This window comes from Meriones unguiculatus, chromosome 1, assembly GCF_030254825.1.
Source record: "Meriones unguiculatus strain TT.TT164.6M chromosome 1, Bangor_MerUng_6.1, whole genome shotgun sequence".
Classification (NCBI taxonomy): Eukaryota; Metazoa; Chordata; class Mammalia; order Rodentia; family Muridae; genus Meriones; species Meriones unguiculatus.
This window is the reverse complement of record NC_083349.1, coordinates 2,843,977-2,852,826: the sequence shown is the minus strand read 5'-3', so window position 1 is coordinate 2,852,826 and position 8,850 is coordinate 2,843,977.

Here is an 8,850-nt window from a genome sequence, read left to right as displayed (position 1 = left end):
CCCGGAATTCAGGCCCAGCAGCACACATCTGTAATCACGGTGCTTGTGCAACAGACGGGAGGCCCAGACAGAAGCACCCCAAAGCCACGCTGGTGAACAGATCCAGCAGCCAACAGCGAGCAGACTGCGCAGCAGGGGACGGGGCACCAGCACCTGAGTTTTGTCCTCTGCCCTTCATTTGTGCTGTGGCCTGTGCATTTCTACACACATACACCCCCCCATATAAACCTGTACGTACACACACACACATAAATACATAAAATGAATGACAGGTAAACGATGGAACCTATGTTTAAGTACACGAAGATATGCCAGGCATGACGGCACGTGCCTGTAATCTCAGCGAAGGCAAAAGCAGAGGACTTGGAGTTTGAGGCCAGCCCAGTCTCCACTGTGAAACCCTGCCTCAAAAATGGATGGATTTTTTCCCAGCATTTGTGAGTCACTCCCGGGGATATCACAGCTCTTCAGCGGCGGCACTGACGGGGTCAAGATGGCGGCTTGCAGGAAAGGCGGGGACCGTGACAGTGACCCAGAGAGGGAATCTGGAATAAACAAGGAAGTGTGTGTTAGGGCCATTGAGAACGTGTTCCACATCCCCGCTGTTCCAGTGCAGCTTTGCGCAGGAGTATTTCTAAGGCATCAGTCAAAGCCCCCATGTCCACTGGGGGCTGCTGCAGGCCCGTCACAGAGTCGCACTGGCTGTTCTTCACCTGAGTTTGGTTTCCAGCACCAGGCAACCCCTGTAACTCACGCTCCAGAGGATCCGAGCTCTCTGCTGGCCTCTGTGTGTGTGACTGTCAGAGAATAAAAAATAGTTTTAGAAGAGTTCTCCCATCCTTTTTGTTGCTTTGAGATAGAGACAAAGGGGTCTTCCTGCGGCATTTTCAATATTTGCATCTCTTCCTTGGCTCAGGATTAGTTATCTACTATTTTCCCAGAAAATTATCCACTATTGACATTTTCATAAGGGTCTCTTCTTTCCTCTCCTTCCCTCCCTCTCTCCTTCTGTTCACACTTCTAAAAGTGTGTGTGTGTGTGTGTGTGTGTGTGTGTGTGTGATGCCAGGTGTGGTAACACATTAGTAGTCTCAGCTACTTGGGATACTAAAGCAGGGTATCTTGCTGGTCACATAATGAAACCCACGGTGTGTGTGTGTGTGTGTGTGTGTGTGTGTGTGTGTGTGTGTGTATGATGGGGGGGGTACAGGGAAGAGAGGAAGAGTAAACAAAAAATATGTGTATACATACATGAGTAAATTTTGTGTTTGTGTGTGCCTGTGTGTGTATGTGCATGCTTCTCTGTGTGCTGACCGCTGACCTCTATGTGTATCTCTGTGTGTTCCTCTGTGTGTTTGAGAGTGTGTGTTTCTTTCCCTGCTTTATTGCAAAGAGGGAGGAGAGGAAGGGGGAGAGGGTCTGAATAACCTGCTTTATGGTGTCCCTTTTAAATGTAAAAAGACATGAATTTTTCCATGTGATTGATGTGTGCTAAGGACACAAAGGCTGCCCTCAAACAGCCTTTGTCCCTTCGTTATGTCAGCATCATAAAGAGTTACATCTCTGTCACTGTTCAACAGCCGTGAGCAGTTCTCCGTGTGATCTGTGTGGTTATTCAGGGATTTGGGAACTTCTCCCTTGGGGCACTGCCATCTGAATTTGGCTGTCACCAAAACAGAGAGAATTTTGAGCTGTGATGTTAGATTTTAAATGCTTTGACAAACCCTAGCTACACCTAGCCACATCAGCCTTCTCTACAGTAGAGAGCTGGAAGCTGTCTTCCCGAAGCCAAGAGGAAGATGCTTCCCGATTCATCCCCGTAGGACACAAAGGCCTCTTCCTGATGTGCACTGACAGCATCAGGACTCCGAGATCATCCTGGAGCCCAGCACAGCCACTTTAGCTCTGTGAGAGCGGGCAGCTAAGCTCTTCCGTGCCTCCGTTTCTCTCCCTGTGAAATGCCTTCTCACCTTGTGTTTTAAGGTTTTCTCCTGTAATCAGCACAAAACTAGCAAGGACAACGTTCATTCTTTAATAATGTGGATTGGCTACGTCATTTATCTCCACCAAACAGCCGAGGGAAAGAACTTGGAGGGGCCAGCATCCCCTTGGCTTGGGCCAGCATCCCCTTGGCTTGGGCCAGCATCCCCTTGGCTTGTGGCTTCAGAGGTGTCAAGCCTAAGCATCATCAGGCACTGCTTCTGGACCAGTGAGATGGGATATCCAGTGGAAGAGCGGAAGGGAGCCAAGGTGCCCACCTCATGGTGGGCTGGGAGCAGAGAGAAGTAGAAAGGAACCAGGAGCAGAACATACCCATCAAAGTCACACCCTAGTGGACCACAAGCGCCACCCTGCACAGTTCCATTCCTCCCGAAAGTAAATTCAGATTTTTAATCCTTTGACGCAGTAAAGCACTAACCAGGCCTGAGCCCTGTGATCTAATCTTCTCTGCACACACGTTCAGTCACACTCTGAGCTCCTCCTAATCTCCTCCTAATCTGCACAGTTCTGTTCCTCCCAAAAGTAAATTCAGATTTTTAATCCTTTGACGCAGTAAAGCACTAACCAGGCCTGAGCCCTGTGATTTAATTTTCTCTGCACGCACGCTCAGTCACACGCTGAGCTCCTCCTAATCTCCTGGGCATTTTTCAATCCAATCAAGTGGAAGAGTATGGATGATTAATTAGTTTTTTAATTAATTAGGAAGAGGGAAAGGTCCAGAAAAGGAGGAGGGCATAAAATGATAAAGTACATTATATACCTGCATGAGCACATCAGAACAAGACCCATTGTTTTGAACAATTTTTAAGTTATATTCAAGATAGGGTCTTTGGCCTTGTTATTTTTTATTTTTTTGTTTTAGTGTGAGTCAGGGATCAAACCCAGGGCCTCATACTTGCCAGAGAAGTTCGGACTAATAAGGTAAATCCCAAACTAAGGTGAGGGGCAGGGCGACTGTTTCTAGTTTCTTACGTGTATACAATGTATCTTGACCATATCCACCCTCCCCTCCCTTTAATTCCCTCCACTGCACAGCACAGCTCCCAGCCTGATGTCCTTTTTTAATAACACCCTGAGTCCTGGCAGTGCTGTGAGGAAGCGGGGGTGGGGTGGGGAGCGTCCACTGGAGCATAGTCACCTGACAGCCATACACAGGCCAAAGCTACTCCGTTAGGGCGGAGCCTCGGGAGCCCCTCCCCCATAATGCTGGGTCTTTCCCCTAGCTTTTTATTGATTCTTTGTGAACTTCTCATCATGCACCCCAATCCACAGCAAAAGCTCTGCTGGGTTTTGAGTGCTGATCATTAAGTAACAAAATCTGGGTGCATAGATAGCTCACTGTGTCACTTTGCCACCCAGGAGAGTCACTGTGGTCCTTCAGACACTAATCTGCTCAGATTTCTTTTTAAAGAAACTTTAATGTGAATGGCTGTCCGTCCACATTTATGTCTGTGCACCATGTGCATGCTTGGTGCCTGGGCAGGCCAAAAGAAGTTATCAGATCCCCTAGAGCTGGAGTTATACAGTTGTGAGCAGCTCTGCGGGTGCTGGGAACCAAGCCTGGTACTCTTAACTGCTCCATCCCTGCAGCTACCTGATGAGAATTTAATGCCACGGTACATGGAAACTGAGAGTCCAATATCTATTCAGACAAAAATATCTGTTGCAGGAAATAAAATATATAAAAGATCTAAAGCAAAACAGTGCGCTCTTCATGGATGTAGTAGGCTCATAGGCACACACAGCCACTGAGTGAGTGGGCATGATAATCTCTAAATTTGTTTAGTGTTTTTCATTTTACATAGTATCTTTGTGTTGTTTACATTGGTTCTTAAACAGATGGAGACTTAGAATGCCTGAATGACCTTCTTTCTATGACAGGACAGAATCTGAAAGATGTTTCTGTCCCTTAGCTCCGTGGCATTTACCCTTGGTGTTCCCTTTTGAGTCTCAAGTCTTAGCTTAAATTTCTTCATTGCATGCCACCCCTCAGAAGCCACAGCTGTGTGCTGGGCTCCCTCAGCTTCTTCTGGTTCTGTCATGGTGCTGGCTTCTTTGTCTCTCTCCTTGCCATAAACTAACTCCTCAGGACAAGAACTGTGCCCTTCATTGAGACGGCCCCGGTTCCAGCAGTCAAACCAACAACTATTCCATACATGCGCATTCAGAAGGAATACAAAAACGTGCATGTGTACGTGAGAGAAAAAAGGCGCATGATGAGACAAGACTCTCTTCACTGTTCCTCATCAGGAAGGTCTTAGCACAAAACAGACACACTTCCACAGAAAACACCACAGATGCCAGAAGTCATGTCAGATTGAAGAGGAGAAGTGGTTGACAGGAGAAGTCGGGCCAAGACACACTTTCTCAAGCCCTCAAGATCCAGATCTACCCAGCCCCCACGCTGGAAGGAGCATCACCCTCACATGACACTAGCCCTCGTTCTGATAACACCCAGAGCTTTATGGGGAGATCTAGACACGAATCTGCTTACACACCAGAGTCCAGATCCCAATCTCCTCCACGCTGTCACACACACAGGCCAGCACAGTAACCTCACATGAGGCCTTCAGCGAGCTCCCATGGCAGATAACACCTCAGGGCTTTCTAGGAAGAGCTGGGACAAGCTTGCTTAAACACGGTGCTAGTCACGTTTCATTTTAAATCTACTTCATTTCTCAGTAGTTTAAAAAATTATAACTGAAAACCATGTGAGTGTCCCTGCTCCATCATATTCCACCTCCCCCAAATGAGGGTCATGCCAAGCTCACTGAGAAGCCAGCCCAGCCAGTATGGGTCCTGGCGAAGCCGGCCATTTGCTGGGCATTGGGCTGTCTCTAAAGACACATTGATGGGGAGGCAGGACTCAAGGCCTCCCCCAGCCCAGGAAACTTTTTATCTCAGTGTGTTGCAGAGTCCTCAAAATTCAGACTAAAGGATACAATGAGTTCCTTCATTTTTAGTTTTGCAGGATGTGGGGCTGTGTCAACTCTGTGTTTTGAATCTTACAGATACCCCCAACATTCCTGAGACAGTTATAAAAGTACTCAGGGCTGGAGAGAAGGCTCAGCAGTTAAGAGCACTGGCTGCTCTTCCAGAGGACCTGAGTTCAGTTCCCTGAGCCCACACGGCAGCTCACAGCCATCTGTAACTCCAATTTCAGGGCATCCAACATCCTCTTCTGGCCTCTTTGGGTACCAGGCACACAGTGCACAGACACACATACAAGTAAAACACTCCTACACATAAAATAAAAAATGAATAAATCTGTAAACAAAATTTAAGTGTTCAATTCCACTTGGAAGAGCCAAGACACTGTAGCTTTAGGATGTTCCATTTTGGTAAACGGTAGTAGGAAGGGTGCTCTTACTAGACAGATAGGAGATGCGCCGCTCAGGTGAACAGAGCAGATGGAGAAAAATGCCTCTGCCCACAGCAGTACAGTGCTTAGAATTGTTAGGAATCATTGGGAGAGTGGTTGTTCAGGCTTCTGAGATGGGAGAGGCTCCCCCACGAGGATCAATTGTGCTGGAGGAAACAGGTCCTGAGCTCAGGCACTGCTCCCCACAGTGTCTGCAGTCGTGTTTGCTTTGTGCTGTGTACAGAGGCATTATCACCCCGCCGTTCATGGCTGCCAGTCCTTTCTCCAGGCAGCAAGTCAAACAGGGTTTGTTGGGACCATTGGGTACAAAGCCTGGACCATTTGTCTAATTTAATGATCTCTGAAGAGAACCTTTTATAAAATGGTATCACTGAGTCTACATCAGGGGAAGTGAGCCAACGTGATTAACCTCCCTTCGTTGTTTCTGTAACTGAGCAAGGTTTTGTAGCCTGGCTTCCATGGCAATAACAGAGACTCCAAGAGAAGCAAAATGTGACCTTACAGAGGGCCAAGAGAAGATGTGCCTTGTGGAGACAAAGATGGCCATTGCCAGAGAGCCAGACACAGAAAGAGTGTCTCACCTTATCTCCAGGAAAACCCATCCTGCAGGGGTTCGTGCCCCTGACCCCATCTGCAAGAGGCTCAGAGGCACTTTCCCAGCTGTGCCAGATGTCAGGAGACTTTATAGACTCTAATGTGGGAAAATGAATCAATACAGCCCCAGCTTTTCCCTACAAAGGTTAGCAGCCAAGCCCTTAACTGGCCTTTCCGGGTCCCCGGGGAAGGGGATGCCAGCCATGTATGATGAAACGTTTGTGACATTCTCAGGAGGGAAGCCAGTGTGCCCAGAACTGGCCGATCTACATGGCGGGTTCTAGTTTCATAGACTGTTGCATATTGACTGGATTTGGGTTTTATTTTGTTCTATTTTTGTTTTCCTTTGTAGCATTTCTAGCACAAGGCCCTGGGAGAGGCATAGTAGACCACAGAGTCTAAAAATCAGATGCATATATAACCTGGACATGACCCTCCAAGTAAGTCTTTGATACTCAGAAAGGGCCAAGGGGACTCACAAGCAAGTGTGGCCAAGAAAAGGAAGCCTTGAGGTATCCCAGATAAGCCTCTGTGCTTTGTAGATGACATGGGTGCGGTGAGTCCAGAGCCACTGAGAGCCTCCTGGGGTCTCCTGCACCAGCAGTCCCAGCTTTCCCTCTTGCAGCTATGTCTTGCCTACTCTGAGTGACAGGGACATACACACAAGGGCACTGCACCTGGCCAAAGGCAGAAGAGGATGTGCCACACCTGGCCAGCCTGTCTGGAGCCCGCCCACAAGGCAACAGAAATGGCTGTTTGCCTGTGTAATAAAGTCATTGAAATACATTTGTAGTGCTTTAAATCAGCCTCATAAGTGTCACTTGTGCAACTCCTCCAGGAAAGATGGGGGGCTGGGTAAGGTGCAGAAGAGCTCCAGGGACACAGAAAGGGACCACACTGTCACTCACAAAGGTTTTGTCCTGGAAATCCACCTCATGTAATGTAATGTGCAGTAAACCTGTAAAACCCCACTGCTTGCAGCCGCCAAGTCTTCTGCGCAGTTAAGTTCCTTGTGAAAGTACTGGCAAAACCACTGTCAAGGTCATCACAGACAGGGTGGGGATGCAAGCAGGGACAGCTGTTGCTTACAAAGGCCTAGCTTCAAATGGCAGCACTGTAGGAGTTTGTAAGTCTGTTTTCCAGCCAAGTCACACTTCTGACTCATGGCACCTGAGTAACCAGCTCTGGACTAGGCACTCAAGGACAGCGAAAGCCAGAGCCTCTTGTGCCACCTGAAGCTTATTCAGTGTAGGTGCCCTGTTTAAGGAAACTCATGGAAACTTGTGAGTTCAAAGTGACAGGGCACTTCCCAGGGCCTTAGGGGATCCTGCAACTAAGAGACCCTTAACTCAGTGATCTCTGAACCAGAGACAGTGACCCACACTTACAATCCCAGCACGCAGAGCTGGAGGCGGGAGGTCTGCGGCTCCGCTACACAGCAAGTTTACAGACGGCCTTAAAAATTATTGAGGTAAAAAAAAAAAACTGAGGTCCAGTTTTCGTTCCACGACAGATCAACTGGTAGGTGTGGGGTAGAGTCAACATCAGCTCTTAGAAGCTCCCCAGGAGGGGTTGATTCAGGGCCCACAGGAACTAAAGGAGTTTTGGAATCTGCCAGAAGCTTAGCTTCATCAGCTTCAAGGACGAGAGGCACAGTGTTCAATCATTTGTTTAGGTAATGCCAGGGCTTTCCATGTGCCAAACACTGTTCCCTCAGCATTCAGTACTCGGCCTCACATGCAACCAGCAATACGCGAAGGCTTGGAGGTATACACGAAGTTTGTCTGTCACAGATTCTGGGAGCTGGAAAAGACTGAGGAGAGGAGGAAAGGAGAAGGAAGCCAGCAGGCCTCTTGATGTGTTTGTCTGTCTTTTGGTCTATCTCTTTTTCTTGGGAACAGATAGATCTCTGTGTGTGGAGGGATGGTGTGGAGATTCCAGAAGATGCCTGGAGGATTGTCCCCGATCCTCTAACATTGGCCTCTCCATCTTCTACTCTTACTCGTGTGGCAGGGTCTGAACGTTCACCCACTATTCTCAGGGTGTAGGGCTTAAAGGTAACAGCTGCATTTTGTCCAAAATACGTCAGATACTTCTGTTGAGCCCTTCACTGTGAATAACAGGAAAACCAATAAGAGAGAGGTTCAATTAAGTTTAAATTTGCTCCAGTTCAAGGATTTAAGCATACCCTTTAAGAAGGGGCTTGTGTTTAATTTGAAAAGATTTCATGTTTCGAATGTTTTTTCTTACAATGGTGTCAGGTGCAGGAGAGAGGTATAGGGAAGACCTCCTCTATGATCCTTCACCCTCTCAGAGATTCTAGGGTTCTGGTCACTTAAGGCTGCACTCTGCAGTTATGGTAAATCCCATATTTTGATTTTTTTTTTCCATTTAGGCCCCTTGAGTCTCCTGCTTACAAGCAGATTGGTAGGCTTGTTGGCAGCACAGCCGCGTTTCAATCCAGCAGTGATATGGCTTGCAGGCTTCTGGAAAGCTCAGCATGGGAGCTTCCCTTTGCGGATGAGCAGCCAGAGGGCTGGTTTCTTTGTAATGCTGGATGGAGGGGTGGGGGGAAGGGGAAAGGGGGGAGGCAAACACTGAGCTGCTGATCTCATGAAAATGGAAGGTGGCAGGAGGGTGGTATTGGGCAGCACATAAACTGCAGGAAGACAGCACTTATAAAAGGACCTGTGGATCGTAGAGCCCCAGGTTTCCACCTGGAGGAGTGAGGGTCCCTACCCCAGGATCCGTGGTACCGATCTCTGCCTTCGAAGACTGATGAAGTGTTAGCTAGCACCCCTGTTTCTCTGCTGCCTTGAATTCCCACCTCTTTAGGCCCCACTAACTGAGCACAGTGGGACAACCCTCTGCCCA